We start from the raw sequence: 21,046 nt of genomic DNA on the forward strand, positions 1-21,046 counted from the left end.
TCAGAAGCAGTTCTCAGGGTCTTGCATGGAATGTTCACCCACATTGGATCCCTGTCGTGTGACAATAGACAACAGTTTGCTCATGAATCTTTCTGCTAGTTTGCAGCACCTTCCAGATTTGAACATATAACCAGCTCACTTAGATATCCCCAGTCGAATAGAGAAGCTGAATGTGGGGACCACTCGGACAAATCACTTTTGAAGGAAAACACTGACTTTTTAATTCACTTTGTTAAATTTCTGATCCACTCTTCTCCTGTGTGGCTTATCACCATCAGAATTGTTGCTCTCTATGCAACCACAATTGATTGTTTCTGCTGACTCCATTTTATTCTTAAACCTAATTTGCAATTGTTATCTGGCAATGCACTTATTTTTTACCTACTGTTTGAAGGCCCACACACCAGTGAGCCTTCTTGTGAAGACATTGGACCTAGTTCTGTAGATTTCACTTTGAATAGGTGCCTTCTGTCCCAGGACTGGCCCCAATGCCCCAAGAATCTAAAGCCCTCTCTCCTGCACTCATGTTCAGCCATTTATTAGTCCTCCATGTTTTCCTGTTTCTAATCTGGCTACTGCCCTGCACTGGAGATAATCCCAGTGATTGCTTCCTTCGCTGCGCTAATTTTTAATTTCTTCCTTAGCTCCTGAAAACCTGACATTAGGAGCTGAATATCTGCTCTCTGTATGTCATTGATGCCATTGTTTACCACAATGTTGGGCTCACTCTGACCCCCGCTGTTGGATACTCTCTATGATGTCTTTTATCCTGACACCAGAGAGGCAAAACACCCATGTGGTACTCATGATGATGGCTGTCTGTCTGTCCTCCAAACTGTGGAATCTTCTCTAACAGTTGTGTGGCTATGCTTTGTTGTTCCTTCCTGTACAGCCCCTTGTCCATTGGTACCAATATCTGGAATGTAATCCTTCAGGTATTGCCACGCCCAGTAATCTCAAATGCCAGTTTGAGAGTGGCATACATTCCGAAGATGCACTTTCTACACTTCCCATTCTTCCGGCTGTCCATCCATCCAGCTACTATCCTGACCTCTCACTGCCTGTGAGTGATCCCCTTCCAAAATGCATGATCCGGGACACACTGATTGTCCCCAATACCCTGCAGTGACTCCAGCTGTCCCTCGAGTTTGGAAATCCTGAGCTGTAGCTTCAGGAGCCAGACTTGAGTCAGACATACATGAAGTATCCTTGTTCCCACATGGCACAGGAATTGTAAGTAGCAGTTCACAGATTCTCATGAATGATCCAAAAAACCTTGTCGTTTATACCTCTCTTCAGTCTCTTTCCCAGGCCTGCATCTTAATACCTGTCCATGATCTCACTGTGCTATTCCCTTTTAGATTTTTCTTAACTGGAGAAGAAGACATAGCAAAATTGAAAGAAAGAACTGGGTGTGGGGCCAGCTGTTGGAGAAAACCATAAAGCCATGATGGGCTGAATGGCCTCCTCTTGTCCTGTAACCATTTTATGAGCCTATAATTGTATGTTTTAGTCGCAACTTAGCTTAATGTTCAACATGCCCTTTTATCAAGAGAATACAGTTAATTATTAATGATGCAATATCTATGATTCAAGGTCTCATTCTGTTTAGTTCGCACTGAAGGTGGCAATGAGCCCAGGTAGAACTTCATACACAGCTAGAGGATTAAAAGGACTTAATAAGTAGTTGCTGATGTCTGTTGTGATGGAACTGAATTCAGGTAAAAATGTAAAGGTAAGTGGGTCTCCAAAAATGGGGCTATTCTGGCTTTTGCATTTCCACAGGTAGTTACCGATCTGTCTGAAAGAGAGCCAGGTATAATCTAACAAAGCAGCTGATGGACACTTGTGATTGGTTCTAACTTACATTCCATTTGATAGAAGAAGCTATAACATGGAGGTGAGAATGAGAAATAATGAGAATGAGAAATAATTTTAGATTTAATACATTGTGAAAAAACCATCGAATGCAATGGACACTAGAGGGTTTTTTTCATAGGGCTAAGTAGCTGAGTGCGCTGAATGCTATGATACTGTGTTATCTGGTCTAGACTGTCCCAGGCTTGATCTCCTGGTTCGTGCTGATTTAGTTTGCGAGTTAATTCGTGTATTACAGTAGAGATGCTAATAGGTTTGCAATAATTGTCCTCAATGGCCCAGGGCTTCGGACTAAGAAACAGTGGCCAAAATTCTTGCTCCAGATTGTTTTCACATGGCTCTGGTGAGGAAGTATGTGTTTTTGGATTTTGGATGAGAACAGGTTTGAGCTGTCTTCTCTGATGGCCAGCACTCAAGGCCGAATTGTACAGACCATCCACAGGCAGGGAACAAAAGCAGCCGAACCCATAACCTAATAATAAAAAAAAACCGAAAGAACTGTGGATGCTGTAAATCAGGAACAAAAACAGAAGTTGCTGGAAAAGCTCAGCAGGTCTGGCAGCATCTGTTTAGAAAAAAAATCAGAATTATCGTTTCGGGTCCAGTGACCCTTCCTCAGAACTATTCTAAGGAAGGGTCACCGGATCCAAAACATTAACTCTGATTCTTTCCATTCCAGATGCTGCCAGATATGCTGAGCTTTTCTAGCAACTTGTGTTTTTGTTCTTGTTTAGACCCAGAACCTACCCTTGCTTTGATTTCATGAGCATCAGGGAGGGTGGCATCTGCCTGTGGCCCAATTGATGGGCACTTCATCCCCAATTAAGGGTCACATCATATCGCCACTTCAAGTTAATTGGTTAAAGGAGAGGTATGTGCCCAACATGTAGCCCAGCAAGTTAAACCTTGTAGCCGACTGGTCAGGAAAGGTTTGGATGGGGTATAACTTCTTCCCAAAGCCCCCTGTGCCAATTGGAGGCTGCCACCACTGTTTTAACTCTCCAAGTCCACCCTGCCCATTGTCCTGTCTAATAGACCAACTCAGCATATACGCAAGTCAGGGCCTGCCAAAAGCTGGCTCAACAGGGTACTGACTTACCTGGGTTTAGGGACCTCCCAGGGTTCCTCTTACTCCCAGGGTTTGTGCAATCCCAGCAGAGGCCACTGCTCCTCAGTGGCACCAACTGATGTGGAGAGCTACTGGCCTTTGACTGATTGGTTGATCAGTGGGGCAGGACTGCTTTCTGGAGGTAGTCAGAGCTCCCACTTTATAACAATTAAAGAACTAATATCTAAAAGACTATAGTGGGGCTGGCCAGGAAGAGGATACAACCTGCTGTTGTGACAGATCACTTTCTTTCCTGTTTATCTTGAGGTGAATACTTTTCACTTTTGAAAATCTCTTACAGTCAAAGGTTGCTATATTTATTTGTTTGCTTTTTTGTTCTTGTATATGCTTATATTTTCATATCATCTCTGTTTATGCATGTATATATGGATGTATTAGTGTCAGTGTACAAATAAGTAAAAATATTCTGTTCAGTTTTGGCCTCTGTATTTTAAGAAGGAATCTCAAAAATGATTTAGAATCAAGTGACTTTAGTTCTGAGTCGACACAAGAGATACTGAAATCCTATTACCCAAAATGTCTAACTGTTATCCATTAGGGGTGCTCGCGATGATTTTAGATGATGTGAATTAAAAATGGCATGTAGTTAATTGTTTAAGAGAGCCAGAGTAAGAATGAGGGAGCAGGTGATCTCCCTCACGGTGGAAATTCGATAATGCTGCAACGATCCAGTCTTATTCCTGTGCAATTTATTTTCTTGCTGAGAATGTGGTCGGTGGTCCCACTGTGTCTACAATTACTATCACTTTGCACATGGTCAACATATCGAAAGTAAGTGGCAAAGGGAAGCTAAAAGCAGATTACCAGTTAAAAGCCAAGCAGATGTGTGATGTATCAGTGTACTTACTTTCTAGGATAAGTAAGTTATTTTTAGGTATGCCCCCACCAAGATGAAAGTGTAGGTTCTGTAACATTGAATTTTCTGTTAAGAACAGCCAAGCCTCTTCAAAGAGATTTGACAAAATCAACAGCATTAGTAAGTTTAGAACTGTTTTGGACATGTATCTGAGCGATGTTACTGTGCAATTCTTTCACACATGCCATGTCTCCTGTGTGACATTACAGAGTTATAAATCTGGGTACTAAACTCAATTAAAATAGCATAGAAAGGGATTTGTTGAAATTACATTGGGCTGATTTTATGGAAAACACACTCAGACTGCTACGCTATTACTATTTTTATATTAAGAAAGAGCTTTGCATTTACGACGGAAGATTTGAATCAGGGTTCCTTCAGAAATTCAAAGTGTAATTAAAATCTGGCAGGTCTCCCGTAGTGCAGGATAGACCTGGGAAAACAAACCATTTCCCTTTTTCACAGTGTTCAGTTGCTTTATTCTGTGATTTAAATGTCAAGGCATCATGAACAGACAAATTGACAGCTCTTGTGAAAAGGTAAGTGTGTAAATGAGATTAAAGCGCAAAGAGGTTAGGGGACCAGATTGCCAGGTGGTTAGGGTGCCAAGTCGGTAGGGGTAGGGTTCCAGGTACATAGGTGATTGATCAACAGGGAATAGGGTGCCAGGTTGTCAGTAAGTAGGCTATCACCTGGATAAAGTGCAAGGTGGGTAGAGTGCCAGCTGGGTAGCAAATAAGGTGTCAAATAGATATGGTGACAGGTGGGTAGGTTGCTGGGGTGCAACATTGAAAGAGGTCTAGGTAACTGATGGAGTGTGGAAGTATTTAGAATAGGTCAGATTTGGTGGGAAATATCAGGTCCAGTCGAAAGAGAGATGGGTGGCGTTGAGTCCCATTGGGGTAGGAGAGTGTCAGGCCCCTCAAAGATGAGTTGGTGGAGGGTGAAGTCAGGTCCCATGGAGGGTGGCACATCCCCTATGGACAGGAAGGGATGTGGGGTCTGGTGGCAGGGGAGAGGGTGCTCCCAGCACAGTGGTCTGTTGGGCTACAGGGCACCATGGTGCTCCCTGGGGCAGGGTGGTAGTGCCATGGCCCAGAAAGTGGAGTGTGCATTGAGTCTGGTGGCAGGGGAGGGTATGGCATTTGGTCCCCAGAAAAAGGGTACTGTTGGGTCCTTGATGAAGAGGCTTGTGTAGGCTCTTGGGCTACTGGAAGAGGAGACTGTAATAAGCCCGGTATCGGTGGGGGAGGGGTGTTTTGGGTCCTGAGGAAGTTTACAAGAATGATGAAGTCTTTTTTTTATGAGGATCAGTTGAGGACTCTGGGTCTATACCTAATGGAGTTTAGAAAGTTGAAGGAGGATATGATTGAAACTTACTGAATACTGAAAGACCTGGATAGAGTGGATGTGTAGAAGATGTTTCCACTAGTAGGAGAGACTATGACCGAGGGCGCAGCCTTAGTGCAAAGGGATGACCCCTTAGAACTGAGATGAGGGAGAGTTTCTTCAGTCAGAGGTTAGTTAATCTGTGGAAATCATTTCTGCAGAAGGCTTTGGAGGCGAAGTGATTGAGTGTATTGAGAGATAGATATATTCTTGTGTAGTAAGGGGATCAAGGGTTATGCAGAGAAGGCAGGTGAATGGGTTTGAGAAACATGTCAGCCATGATTAAATGGCAGAGCAGACTCAATGGGCCAAATGGCCTAATTCTGCTCCTATATCTAACTCTGGTTTACGAGACCTGGCGACGTGGTAGTTGTTGAGTCTCAGGAGGATAGTGGATGTGTCAAATAAAGGTCTGGACAGTGTGTAATGCATCTGGGGAAGTGAACTTGGAGGTGCGTGAGATAAGTTGGGAGTGTGTGAAATGTATGCATTCATTTATTTAACAGTCTAATGTTTTCTGAGTAACTATTTAGTTAACTGAAGCAGAACACTGGCATGGTGGCTCAGTGGTTTGCACTGCTGCCTCACGGCGCCAGGGACCTGGGTACACTTCCACCCTTGGGCGACTGTCTGTGTGGAGTTTGCACATTCTCCCTGTGTCTGTGTGGGCTTCCTCTGGGTGCTCCGGTTTCATCTCACAGTCCAAAGATGTGCAGGCTAGGTGGATTGGCCATGCTAAATTGCCCATAGTGTTCAGGGATGTGTAGTGTAGGTGGGTTATAGAGGGATGGGTCTGGGTGGGATGCTCTGAGGGTCAGTGTGGACTTGTTGGGCTGAAGGGCCTGTTTCCACACCAAAGGGATTCTATGATGATGAACTCTCTGAAATCTCCAATTTAAATGGATATTTTCAGAGGATTCCAGGCGTAGCGGAACTGTCCGTCAGAATCTTATATTTCCTGTGTTATAAAATGGAGATCGACCCCCACTCTGAGATCTAAAACCAAAACATCCAAAGAGGAGTGCCTCACCCTATAATCTGTTAAAAAAGTGTGCAGAAAAGTGGTGTTACCTGCCTTTCAGCAATGTCTCGTGATTAAAAAAAATAAATCTCTGACACTCACTTTACAATCAACGAGTAACAATTCGTTTTATCTAACAGTTAACAAATTAACTGAACTATTAATAAACCGAATGAGCCCCTTCTAACTACTAACTATCCTCAAATAAAACAAGATTTAATAGTATGCTGTTCCAATAAATAGACGTCCCACTTATATAAAAATAAAATAAAAATAGAGTTTAGTCTCGAAATTATAGCAAGGTTACATGTCATCTGGAGTATTTTGTACCTTCTTCATCGAATCGACTGTCAGAAATATCTTCTCCATCAATTCTTCTGTCAGGAATATTAACTAGTCATGCCGTTGGTACCATTGATTTAGATGCTACTTTCTCTAAGACGTAGAGGACATTGTGACAGCCAGAGATTCTCTCTTGAGAGCTGAGAGCTGTTAACTCTGGCAGATGACAGTTAACTCTTATCTCTTTGTCCAACTGCCAACTTCTTTTATACCCTTGATGACAAATCAATTTCTTAGATTAAGATTGGTCCTATGTTGTCAAAACCATTCGATTTAAATTTAATTGGTTTTTGGTATCTAAGTGCCTGGTTCAAATTGTTTGGCTAAATTCAAAACTTGTTGGCTTGGTAACAAAACAAAAATGCAGTTTGGCCTGCTAATTGTACAGCCTTTTGATACAAATGTTTCAATTCAGGTGCTCTCTGTGCACCTGAAAACCCACAAGCTGCAGTCCCTACACATTCCTTTTGAATCTCTAAGTACAGAAAAAGCACATCATCTTTTAAAGGGACCACACACTACTTTCTCCCCTAGCATTTTAAAAACACCAAATTCTAACTTCCTGCCTCCCAATCCACAAATATTCTACCCAAATTTGCAACACCTGGCAATTGTCCCAAATTCCTCAGGATCACAATGTGTGACTCCCAGCTATGCTGGAGAAACAACTGTCTGGCAAGTGGAAAATTTGAGCCATTATGAATTGATGGAACACCATCACTCACAGTAATTTCTAGCACATATCTGCTACTTATCAGTAAAACATATCCAACCCTGGTGTATTTAAAGAGACATTCATATCATATTTTTATCTGTCCTTCATGACATGATAATGAATTTAATAACATAAGAGAAGGTATGGTTTAAACAATATTAAAGATGATTCAACTGTGATATCTGTCTATGAAATGGGAATGTTGCTTGTTGCTAAGTGCCAATTGTTTTATGCACTTCTGCTCTGACAGTTAGAAGCTGTAATAATACCAAAACACCTTTGCCTTCTGAATTCTGCTGAGCAAATTCTTAGAATATATTGAATCTGCATCATGAAAGCAACACACCAGTTGTACAGAGATCTAAAGCTATCCAATTTATTTCCATTTGCTGCAATCAGTAACAAGAATTTGTACCTTTGTGTTTTAAGTATCAAAGGAGAATTTCTGTTGCTTAGAGCAGTGAATAGATTTGACTGGAATTCTGCACGAGATCTGCATTACAATGCATGGAAGATGGTCAACATTAACTCTCACAGTTGATCTGTTTGTCATTCTCTTTTTGAACATACTGAAAATTTTCTCAAACTTCCTAAATCTCAGAATGTTGAACTTTTAGTTACATGTCAAAGCATCTGTAAAACATTGTGCAATTCTGATGTTATGGAATGAAAAGTTACAAACTCCATTCTGATTTATCTGAAAGCTGATCTAGTAATCTCTAGACCATAACATTCAGTGAAGATTAGCAACAACGTCCTATGTGGCAAAAATGAAGCAGATATTATGATTTATGATTTATTATTGTTGCATGTACCGAGATACAGTGAAAAGTATTGTTTTGCATGCTACCCAGGCAAATCATACCTTACATAAGTGCATCAGGGAAATAGAACAGAAAGCAGAATATAGTGACACAGCTACAGAGAAGGTGCAGAGGAAGATCAAATGTTATATATAAGAGGTCAGAAAATTCAATAGAATTACACAGAATGCACAGCCCAGAAACTGCTCTGTGCTGGTATTTATGATCCAAGTAAGCTTCTCTCAACCTTTTTTTGTCTAACCTGATCAGTATGAGTTTCCAATCCTATTTCCCCTCATTTATTTAGTTAGTCTACAGTAGTTAGAGATCTGGTAGCACAGCAGTTACTTCCAAGATGCTGGGCCAGAAGCTCAAGAATCAAGTCCAAAACCATGACGTTTTGGCCATGAAAAGTGCTTTTGTAATGTAGCCAAACAGGTTGATTATCAGTCTACAGATCCCTGCTTATCACTGATGGTAGGTAATAAGAGTGGGAAAGGCTTCTGGTTCATGATCCTGCAGATGACAACGACAAACCACAGAAGTCATTAACCCATAAGCATGCACTGATCAAATGGAAGTCCATGGTCCAATCCTGGTGAATGAGGATGGAAGGAATGAGAGACGGACGTGGTATTTAGTGGATAACTACACCACAGGGTCTCCAACTCCTTTTGTGGCAATAATTTGATGGTTTGACTGAAGACAAATGACCTGCTGAAGAAAATCAAAAAGAACTACAGATGCTGGAAATCAGACCCAAAAACAGAAATTGCTGGCTAAGCCCAGCAGAACCGTTCTGACGAAGGGTCATTGGCCCTAAAACGTTAACTCTGGTTTCTCTCCACAGATGCTGCCAAACCTGCCGAGGTTTTCTGGTAATTTCTGTTTTTGGGACCTACTGATGAGCTGAGACCTTTATGTCGAATAGAAGCATGTTATGTGTTTTGTTCAACTATATGTTTGATCGACAACTCTTTCTCAGCTCAACAGGCAATTTTAAACTTTTCTTCGCTCACTATCATCTTTAGAATGCATTTGCCAGGCCATCATTTTTAAATGTTATAGTTTGTGTGCAACCTCCAAAGGCAATTTGACAAACTTCCATGGACGATGAAAAGCAGAAAAAATTGCAGTGCAATATTTTCCTTACCTCCTAACTTAATACAATATTTTTAAACTTTTGTGTTCTAATCATGAGCCAGCAAAGCTTTATAGCTGTTGTTAAAAAAAATTGTGTAACTGCTGTTATTCATCTGTTCTGATATATTTGTTTGCCAGTGAAAATCTGAGTCAAAAGCTCATATAGTGTTATTCTTCCACCTTCTGAATGCAACACAACAAAACCAGTAACTGAAATAAATTGAGGATTGATTTATTTCCTCCCTGATGCTTTGCAAATGTACTTAGATATCCGGAAAGGTTAAATATTCTTTTGAAATGGAGTATAGGGCTTTCCTTTAGGACAAGTCTGAAATATAAAGGCTAAAAATATCAGGAATGAAAATATGGTAAAAGTTATTCTAACATGCAATTACAATCTTTCAGAGTTTCATTTGGGAATGAAACAGTCTGGAAATTCCACAACTATTTTTAAAAACCTGTAATGTTCATTTGTAAAGATAAAAGAGGTGTTTCTTCACTTCGTATTGTTATCTACAAAATGAAGCATATTTCAGACTTGAATTTTCTTAAATTATGTATCAAAATTTGCTTAGCAAGTATTCACTAAAAAATATATTCATCCCCATGGATCAACAGGAATATGCCTGACGAAGCTACAGAAACTGGAAACACAGGAGTTGATTCATTTAATTGGCAGCAGAAACTCACATCTATAAATTGTTGTAAGACTATGATAGTCTTGAGCTCGAGATTTGGTCACTTATACTATTGCTTTGATTTGTAATTCCCTTTCATAGTGTTCAATACAGGATTGGCACCAGTTAGCAATGATCTTAAAAACAATTTAAGATTGATCCGTAAGTTGCACAGACAATTGTTCGATTGGTTAACTTTGAAAAGTTAGAGGCAGAAACATGTTTATGATTAGCAGTATGTGAACGCTAAACACTCATACAGAGCACTGCTTTAATCATTCACGTTGTATAACGCAGTAAGCACCTAAAAGGGTTAACTGACACCAAGAGGTACATTGAGTCCATCAGGCCGTATTGGGGCTGTTCCTGGGAGGAGCTAACCAGCTGAACCAGTGTCCAGTGTAATCTTGTTGTATAAATATTTCTATAACAGTAATGTATATTCACTTAAAGTAGAGCCTTGTGTCTCACAAGAAACAATCATGTAGCTTAGGTGTAATATTACTAAATATTAAATACCATGTTATAAACCTTTTCTATTTATCAAGACTGATTAGCTGATGCTGAAGTCTCCATATGGGCATCCTGCCTATTAGGCATCTGTGACAAAAACTGGTACCAATAAAGGTAACACTAGTGTCGTCATAGTCTTACTGGACTGTAGGGCTGCTCTGTCGTTAGAAAGAGACACTGGTTTTGGTTTAATCTGAGGGAAACCACACCTCAGGCAAGGGGAGAAGTTGTAAAGGAGAGTCTTTCATGGTCACCTCAGCCATTGTGGGAAATAAACTCATGCTGTTAGCATTGCAAGCTAGTCTTCCAGCCAAATGAGCAAAATGACAGATTGGAGATAATGAATCTACTCAAGGTATTTCAGGTGACCCCCTGAGAACATGAGGATAATCTATGATACCAGGGTGGCAGCAGTGACCGTAACTACCCCAGTTAATATGCTAGCAGTGTTGATTTTCTGAAGAAATTTTCTGTTCTAAAATAGCCACAGCTATCCACGGAGAAGGAGAGAGGAAAAGAAAATTCCTGTTGGGAAACAGTGAGTATATCTTTAAACATTCACCAGCTCATAAACAAACTGAGCCAGTCAGCTTCTGTGAATGTTCAGAGCCAATAGTTAAAAAGGTGGCAGCACTGAAAAGCCGCACTGAGCCTGTGTCTCAAAGTTTAAAACAGCTACAAGGTAGCGGATGGTTGATTTCGGACAAGCTAAGTCCCTGAGAGGAAGGGTGAAATATCTTACGTTAAAGGAAGCAATTATAGGCAGACAAACTAAAATAAGGATTCGAAGACTTGGGTAGTAAATCAGCAATATTAAATTGTTTAAAATGATTGAGGTAAGCTGCAAAAAAACAACTTTGAGAAAAAGAGCAGTCATTGAGGAAATTATTAGAATGGAAATACATTTTGATTAATTAGACTGAAGAAAATTAGGGCAGAAGAATTATTCTTTATTTAGTTGGCTGAATTATATCAAAATCAGCTAACCATCAATTTTTGGGAGTTTTCATGGAGGGTTACACTCTCTGTGCTGTAGTGGGTTATATGCCACAATTTTATACTGCTTACCTCATTATGTATGTACTAGATCTCTACAGTACCTCACTTGTACCATCTTGTGCTCACCAGTGGTAGAAATACCGCTGCTAGGACCTGTCAGGATTTCCACTTTTGGCACAATGTTTAATGTCCAGCTGTGCACTAGGTTACTCACTGCCTGCCATAAATAGTGTAATGGGATGGTGCCAACGAGAAAATTTCTGAGGGCACATCAGTGACACAAGTGACCCTTCATTGCAAATAGAAGCTAACATTGTAAATGTATTAAAACTTTACATCATCACCTGGCTGATTGACTGACATTGTAACTATAGCTGCAAGAATCAAGCTACATAGGCTAACAACCCTTAATGCCTTACTGTGTTAGAACTCTATCTAAGGGAGTACTGCCCTTTCCCTAAGGCCCAGCATTGCATAACATCTTGTCATTGTTCAGGACTCACTGTGGTTGAATTCCCTTGCCAGACCTGGAAGGGCAGCTCAGACTGAAGATCACTGACTTACCACAAATCTCTTATCTGGTGGCATTGGCCTGACAGTGCTGATTGTAATCCACTCCCTAGACTTTAATGTTACCTACCCTCACCCTGATTGCCCCAACACCTGATCAACTGTACCCAAGCCCCTAGATTAATATCAGGTGATGTCCTTCACTTATTGTGTTGCTACCCCCTGACTGACGATACTCCCTTTTGTCTTGTTTGAAGAATATTCTCCTTAGACTTTGAGACATAGCCACTTGGTTGAAGCACGTTCACAGTGTTTGCAGCATTAGCTGTTGTCGTGTGACACAGTACTGTGCTGTAAAGTGACATATTCAGCCCCTTTGTTGATCATTGCTGACAAACATGACAAGCTGCCTGGCTCTGAGTCTGCGCTAAAAGGCAAAGTAAGAGAGAAGTTGTAAATTCTGAATGAGGCAGCAATGTGCAAAAAGGCAAGGCAAGGCAAAGATGTTGTGGGCATTTGTGTAGGCACAGAGTGAGTGAACATTCAGGGAACAAGCTATGAGCTCTAAGATGCACACTTGATATATGAGGTGTGTATGTGTCCATGCACACAAATGCCTGGTAGCAGCATTAGAATGCAGGAGATATAGTGCTCCAAGTGCAGTGGATTGATGTGGTGTACTGTATTTCAAATAGTTTGAAAGGTGTAACAATGATGCTGGAGGCTGGTATGTGTCCAACACCAAGCTCTATAGTACCTCACTTGTACCATCTTGTGCTGACCAGTGGCAGAAATACTGACCACAGCTGGGATTTCTACTTTTGGCACAACGTTTAATGTCCAGCTGCGCACCAGGTTATTCACAGCCTGCCATAAATAACCTTTGGCAATACCAGGATGGTGCCAACAAAAAAAGTTCTGAGGGCGCATCAGTGACATTCATGGCAGTAGATGTCCATAGAGAATGAGCTGAGATTTTGTGGATAACTGTCCAAAGGGGCGGCCTAGAGGAGCAAGCAATGAGCTAAAATCACCAGATCCCTGCTCTGACTTTCACGTCAGTTATTGTTACCATCTAGTTTCTCTGCCAGTTGGGACAATAAGAAATTGCGAATAAACGAGCAGAGATTAGGTGTCAATGCTGTGTAAATGCCTGGAAATGGGTCTCCCGCTGTTCAGTGGTGAAAGTTTCATCTTATCATTCAAACCTTAGGTAGAAAATCAGCATTATTTTTCTCAATGTTGAGAATCTTACTTTTCCCACCTCAGCATATTTTCCCAACTGGCTTGTCTTTGTCCAGGGTGTGGGAAAGTTCAGCCCTCTATTTTGAGAGAAAAAAGTTTTTATTGAGCAAATGAAAATTTCCTTTGATGTGACAACAGCACATCACCATTTTCTTCAATCTAAAATAGTGCCAATATCATAGAAAAGAAATAGAAAGGCAACAAACCGTTCATATTAGTAAGAAGGATGTAAAAGCGTAATAAAAGTGAGCCAAATTCACAATCTTTTCTCCACCTTGGGAGGAAATGAAAATACAGTGTTTCTTCATTTTAATGCATTTAAGCATCTGAAAATAATTTTTCAGCATAACTAGAAACATAATTTGGAAACTTTTAGAAACTCCTACATTTTAATTACAGTGACAAGAAGAAAGATATTACACCTCCAACAAGATTGAAAATCACAAAACCTTTACGCCAGAAATAACACTGGTTTATGTGGAAGAGATTGTCCTTGAGATTTAGAATTGTTTAAGGATTACAGAGGAGAACAAGTAAATGCATTTTTTTATTCTGTGGGTCCAGATTCAGATCATGTTTTAGAATGAAAAATGCAAGAGAAGAGATAATATTGCAATAGCATTTGACAACTATTTTACATCAAGTACCAACCATATAATGAAGAGAACAAGGTATTATAAAATTGTATAGTTTCTAGGAGGGCAGTTGACAATTTTATTCATAATATTTACACTTTATCAGAATTTTGTGAAGATGGTGATTTACAACCAGAACTAATTCCAGACAGAATTACTATCAAAATTTCTGATACATGCCTTTCAGATACATTACCATCAAAAGAGAATCTCACACTAGGAAGAGCTATCCAGATGGCACAGAAGCTGAAATCTAAGAATAGCACAAAAGAATGATGGACACAGTAAATTGACCTCGATCAAGAAGTTTATCAGACTTGGTCTACTTTTTAAAGTACACAAACAACAACGCATCACATGACGAACCAACACATAATGTTTTTAAAATCCTTTGATGGTAGAATGTACTGTTCCAGAAATGGAGTTTAAGAACAAACATGCAAACCTGTCAAGAAGTGTCAAAGCTGTCAAGACAAATGTATTTTGTGAATGAGATTGCTTTTTTCAATAGAATGTAATCTGCAGTGCAGAAGTTAAAGAAAAATTTTGTTTTATTCACTTGTGTGCATGGGTACTTGTGAATACTTGGTGTTTTCTAATGGGAGATTCAGGGGGAAAGTGTTATGAGTGTGAGATAGCCCTAAAGAGTTGCAAAGGAAGGGATCACAATTGGCCAAATAGTTGCCTTCTATGCTTCAATGTCCTTGTAATCTTCATTAGAATTGAACTGTAAAGATTACACATTCTCTCTAGTTTCCCATTTCACAATAAAATTGATGCAAAGTAATTTCTTGTTAATAGGTTTGAATGAAAAAGCTAAAATGGTTATGGAAAAGGCTCCATTTCTTCAGTTTCTGATGCCAGAAGTGTACACAACTGGGCACCATCTAAAGAAAACTCTAAAAATTAATTTACAAAAATTAAATGGTATTTATGATTATGTTCTATTATCTAAACAAAAGCAAAATGAATGACTTTTCCAAGGAATGCATTATCCAATTAAAAGTAATATAACATTTTTCTTATTTACTGGATTGCTGACTGGTGCTCTTTTCTCTGTCCCTAAAAACACCCTGGATAAGCTATAGAGTGTTTGCAAGGATGGGGTCGAGAACATCATACTCTTTCTTTAGGTCTCCTGCTATGTTTTCCAGATAGAAGAGGAACAAAACCATTCACAATTGTTGGTCATAAAGGTTAAGCAACAGATGTTGAAAGCTATAACTGTACTACCTTTGATATAATGCAAGTTGGCACTGCTGGCAAACAGCATGTCTGAATTATCTCTGGGATATTGGACAATGTACTTGTACAATTCATAAAATGTAAACTCCTGGAAAACAACAACTGTGGAGAGAGAAGCAGAGGTAATATTTTAGGTTGATGACCCTGTCATCAGAATCTGAAATATTAACTGGTTTCTCCCTCTACGATGGAGCCTGACCTACTGAATATCTTTTTAAATTTATTTAATTACAGGATGTGGGCATCGCTCCCAGCATTTAGTGACGATCTTTAGCTGCCCAAAGGACTGTTAATAATCAATCAAATTGTTGTGGGTTTGCAGTCACATGTTGGTCAGACCACGTAAGGACAGCAGATTTCCTTCCCTATATGCGATTAGTGAACCAGATGGGTTTTATGACAATCAGCAGGTTTATATGGTCATTATTAAGTCAGATTTTCATCCCAGACTTTATTGAATTCAAATCTCACCACCTGCTGTGGTGGAATTTGAACCCATGTTCCCAGAACATTGGCCTGGGGTTTCTGGAGTGCTAGTCCAAACGACATTAACATTACACCGTAACCCTACCACCCTTTGAATGTTTTCAAACTTCTTAGTTTTTTTAATTCAGAATTTCAACATTTGCAATATCTTAATTTGTTTTTGTGTATTTACATTATATTGAAGATGCTAATATTACACTAGGTTGTATTTTATTCCTTTAATTAAATAACGCAAACTCTGAAAAAAAAGTTTTTGAGACATTGGGATAAATCAATAATGTAGCAGAGGGGATAAGCTGGATTTCAGATAATGTCTTTTTCACATGTTCTGCATTCATTTTTCTAATTTATTGTAAATATGTCACTATTTCAGCTAAAAGAACTTTCACGTTCTCTCTTATACTCTTTTGTTTAACATGAACCTGCTCTGCTGGAGAAAATGGTCAATGCACTCAGCCCAGTATACCTTGTCATGCATTTAACAGTTTATTGTACTACTGGTTACTTACAAACATCAGTATCTTCTGATAACACACAAATATCAGGATCTGCTCCCTTCAAGTTAAATCGATACTCTCAAACACTGTTTCCTAACTTCAGGGCTGTAACCACCCTACTGATCACTTTAAGAAATTTGTACCTGTGGTTGCAGATGATCAACTTTGCTTGTGGCTTACCTTTCAACTTACTGTTCCTGTCCTGAAGGACACATATATCTTATCATGCAAAAATCATATCTGTGACAATGATTGCCCCAAACTCCTCACTTCTGAATGTGCCTTCTTAGATCTTGCAATGATCCCACATCCTGGGGCCCTGAACAGTCCATTACCATTTGCAGTTGTTTCAATAGAGAAGGTTCTGACTCATCAACAGCATCAGATTGGAGACTGAGCTTCACCTTAAGAAAACTGTTTTTGGGATCACAATTTTAAACAAATGTGAGTGCATACCCAGGCAGACCAGAACACATAGCTCAGTAAAATGCATCTACTGTTTATGCTTCTACAATTTGGCCACAAGAGCTCAATGGTTGAGACAAGTCACCTAAACATTAGATAGAAACATATCATTGATTGTCTCTGCCGTCTCTTCGCTTGTACATTCAAGAAATCATTTTGTTGTGTTTCAAATATTTTTAAAATCCAATTCCAAAATCCCGTGGAATTCTAGGAAGTCAATTATCTGTCGCAAATGGCTTTTTATTCCCTCCCAATATACCAAGGCATGCCAGTGATGCCATGGTACAACTTTTGAATACTCTCAAAGATCTTTCTGCTTTTTATCTATGCAAATCTGGCACTTCTCATTTAGTGGCCCAATCTTTGATTGCAGTGGGCAGAGCTCCATCTACACAGAGAGCACAATGCTTTATAATTACCCTTAATGTAAAAGGAGTGTGGAAGAGTTTATAGGTTGCAAGCATCTTCCTGATCGTAAATCTTACTCCCAACGTTTCATGGCGTGAGCAGCTCTGGAGTTTCAGTCTTTCAATACAAAGCAAAACTTCACATCTGTGGTAAGTTGTTGGGGGTGATTCTGAAAGATAGGATTTATATGCATTTGCAGAGGCAAGGATTGATTAGGGATAGTCAGCATGGTTTTGTGCGAGGGAAATCATGTCTGACAAACTTGATTGAGTTTTTTAACAAAGCAATGAAAAAGATCTGTAGACGTTTTTCTTTATTCATTCACAGGATAAGGGCATTGCTGGCTAGGCAGCATTTATTGCCCAGAGGCCAGTTATGAGTTAACCACATTGCTGTAGGTCTGGAATCACATGTAGGCCAGACCAGGTAAGGATTACTTGGACTTTAGTAAAGACTTAACAAGGTTCTGCATGGTAGAATAATTAGTAAAGTTATATCACATGGGATTTAGGGTGAGCTTGCCAATTGGATGTAAAGCTGGCTTTATGGTAGGAGGCAGATGGTGGTGTTGAAGTGTTGTTTCTTAGACTGGAGGCCTGTGACCAACAGTGTTCCACAGGGATCGGTACTGTGTCCATTTTGGTTTATCATTTATGTAAAGGATTTGAATGAGAATATAGGAGGCATGATTAGTACATTTACAGATGACACCAAAATTGGTGTATGATGGACAAGTGACGAAGGTTGTCTAAGGTTACAAAGAGATCTTGATCAGTTGGGTCAAAGGGCTGAGGAGTGGCAGATGAGGTTTAGTGTGGATAAATGTGAGATATTGCATTTTGGTAGTACAAACATGGGCAGGACTTATATAATTAATAATACTGGCACTTCAGAAGACAAAAATCTGAACTTCACCAAATGATTCAATTTTTGATGTTACGTTGACTAACATATTTATTTCACTCATATAAACACTTCAGAAAACCAAAATCTGAACTTCACCAATGTTCACAGAGAGACCTGGGGGTTCAGGTACATAATTCTTTGAAGTTTGCGTCACAGGTAGACAGTGTGGTTAAGAAGGCATTTAACATGTTTGCCTTCATTGCTCAGACCCTTCAGTATAGGAGTTGTGACGTCATGTTGAGATTGTAAAAGATGTTGTTGATGCATCTTCAGGAGTACTGTGTGCAGGTAACCCTGTTATAGAAAGGATATTACTAAACTGGAGCGAGGTCAGAAAAGATTTACCAGGATGTTGCTAGGAATGGAGGGTTTGAGATATTAAAATGGACTGGAAAGGCTGGGGCTATTTTCACTGGAGTGTTGGAGGTGGAGGGGTGACCTTATTGAGGCTTATAAAATCATAAGGGGTATAGATAAAGTGAATGACAAGGGTCTTTTCCCTAGGGTAGGGGAGTTCAAAACTAGGGGGCATATTTTTAAGGTGAGCGGAGAAAGATTTTAAAAGGACTTGAGGGGCAACCTTTTTACACAGAGAGTGATCAATGTGTGGAATGAACTTCCAGATAAGGTGGTGGATGCAGGTACAGTTAAAAACATTTAAAAGACATTTGGATAAGTGTATGAATAGGAAAGGTTTGGAGGGATATGGTCCAAGTGCAGGCAGGTGGGACTAGTTTAGTTTGGGAACATAGTTGGCATGGACTGGTTGAATCGAAGGGTCTGTTTCCATGCTGTATGACCCTTTTGGCCTTCACAATTAAACAGTAAGTTCTTCCAAATCACCCAATTGTAAAATATAACACACTAAATTATCACTGTGTGAGTGCGGACAAAAGTTTCTTTCCAAAGAAAGATAGAATACATCTGTCCGAGAAGTGAAAGGAATGCACCTTAAAACGTTGCCTTGTTGAGTCCATGTCACAAATGTTTAAAAGGAATCGTTGTTGTAACATGATTCTTTTGTACTTAAAGTCACATATAAGTCATACCAATAATGACTTTTAATCACACTGAAATACTACAGACCAGACAAATCCCATTAACTGTTATATTGAAGTGAAGTCTTTAGCATTAACTTCTGGCAGAGATTTATGGCAGCTTCATTTAATCAATCAAATTGGCCTCAAGGACAATCTACAATGGCTTCAGGTAATCACTTGTGTTCCAGTTCTGAAATGACTTACAGAAAGGCAGTGATTCATTTCCAAACTTGGAAAAAACATCAAATGATAAATTTCTGCTAATATCAAGTATCAGATTTCAGTATTTCTTTTTATGCCTCAGGCCCTTAGTTTCTATAAATAACTTCCATCACAGATATAGGACTCCATTAACACCAGTCGGCTTTAAATGTCAAGTAACAAGATTAGTATCTTTGAACAGCTATGATGGTAAAGATCGATGAACATTGGACAAACTTTTCCAGCCTGGAAATTATTCATCTCAGACTTTTGAGTGTTCGCTGCACTTGCTCATTTCTGTATAGAGAGACGTTTTAAAAACTGCGTTGAGCAAACCTGTACATTTGAACAGTTTGTTGCTGTTGTTGTTGCTCAGTGAATGAGAAAACAATAAAATATTAAATAAAGGTTCAGAGAAAACATATGTAGGTAATTTTGATATCCCTCTACCATTTTTAACATGTTATTTGCATGAAAGGAAATGGGTTTTGGCTTATATGCACTGTAATAAGATTAGTTCTGGTTGTTGCTAGGAGGTAGTTCATGTAAACACTAACAACCTTTTTAAGAACGTCCTGTGTGCAAAAGATATTAAATTAGGACATCTCTGGAATTCTACACACTCAGGTCCCACTTCCATGCAATCTCATGTCATTGTGATATAGCTTCCTTTCCACATGTTCAGTAACAATTTAAGTAATGGTATAGTTGACTTTTGCTCTGCACACCCCTCCCCCAGGTTTGCTGTTCCCACAAGCTGTTAATCTCGTGAGCTATTTAAAGTTTCCATCCAAATCTTACATGGACCACACCCTTTCCCTCTCCCAACTTAGTCTCTTGCCCATGAAGCCTAATCTCCAACAGTCTTCTTGGCTGGAGGACATGTGGGACATGTATCATTTCCTAATCCTTATCATTTCCTTGTAAAGTAAGCAGGTAGGTGGAGTAGTACAGCAGCTTTTTGTGACATCCTATTCCTGGGCACTTATGATGACCTGAAACTATGATGCTGCCTGGTCTGCTGTGCTTCTACAGCTCCACACTGTGTTATCCCTGACTCCAGCATCTGCAGTTCTTGCTACCTCTAGCAGTGAAGTCTACTCCAGGGAAAACTTATTCAAGGGACAAACCTCAAAGTCCTGAATCATCAAAATCCCTCAAAGAGGGTACTGAAGCACTGAACATCATATTGTGCATTACTCACTGAGGAAAGGTTAAAGTGTTAACTGAAAAAATGAAGCACTTTCAGCTCTAACGAGGAACTTCACAACTACATCTTTCATGGCTGCTGTGATGATGAAAAAACCAATAGTTCCGAAGGGAACCATGAGCGAACTCACTCCAGGGGCTAATAAAACAAATAAAAAGAAGAACAAAGAGGATTCCAATGACAATTCTGGAAATAGGGAAATGAGGACTTCCCAACAACTCCGAGGGTTGCACAATTGTCTTTTCGTAGTATCACTACCCTTTCAGCTTGCTGTTGTTCCTCTGTCAACATCTTGTAAACACTTTGAGAAAGTAAAAGTGTGCTATCATCAATAATATAACACACTTGAAGTTTGGACAGAATGAGATTCCGCATGACCTGCATGGAGGTTGGGCTTTATCGCAAGACCCTGCTTACTTCTGTGATCTGCAGACTTGACTGAAAGTTCAGCATCAGGATCATGTCATTCTTCTACAAGATCTTTACCAGGAGACTGAAGGGTAGCCAGTCTTCAGATATAGAGTCATAGAGTCCTACAGCACAGAGACAGACCCTTCGGCTCAAACTGGTCCATGCCGACCAAAATGTCCATCCATGCTAACCCCATTTCCCTGTACTTGGCCCATATCCTACTAAACCATTCCTATCCATGTATTCATCCAAATGCCTTTTAAATGTTGTTAATGTACTCGCCTTAACCACTTCCGCTAGTAGCTCATTCCTTATGTGTACC

The 21,046-nt window shown here is 39.7% G+C and overlaps 1 protein-coding gene across 2 annotated transcripts in view; it reads left to right on the plus strand.

Moving 5' to 3' along the window:
- Positions 1–1,642: 1,642 nt before the first annotated feature.
- The window catches only part of urp1 (urotensin-related peptide 1), a 40,969-nt gene continuing 21,565 nt past the window's right edge, over positions 1,643–21,046 (plus strand). The window contains exon 1 of one of the 2 annotated variants that reach the window (XM_048604973.1): positions 1,643–1,735. The gene's annotated coding sequence lies outside the window, so the exon portion shown is untranslated. Of the gene's footprint in view, positions 1,736–3,199; positions 3,254–21,046 lie in introns of those variants that run through there. The other variant, XM_048604976.1, reaches the window with a different exon arrangement.

The sequence above is a fragment of the Rhincodon typus genome, chromosome 14, assembly GCF_021869965.1.
Source record: "Rhincodon typus isolate 14 chromosome 14, sRhiTyp1.1, whole genome shotgun sequence".
Taxonomy (NCBI): domain Eukaryota; kingdom Metazoa; phylum Chordata; class Chondrichthyes; order Orectolobiformes; family Rhincodontidae; genus Rhincodon; species Rhincodon typus.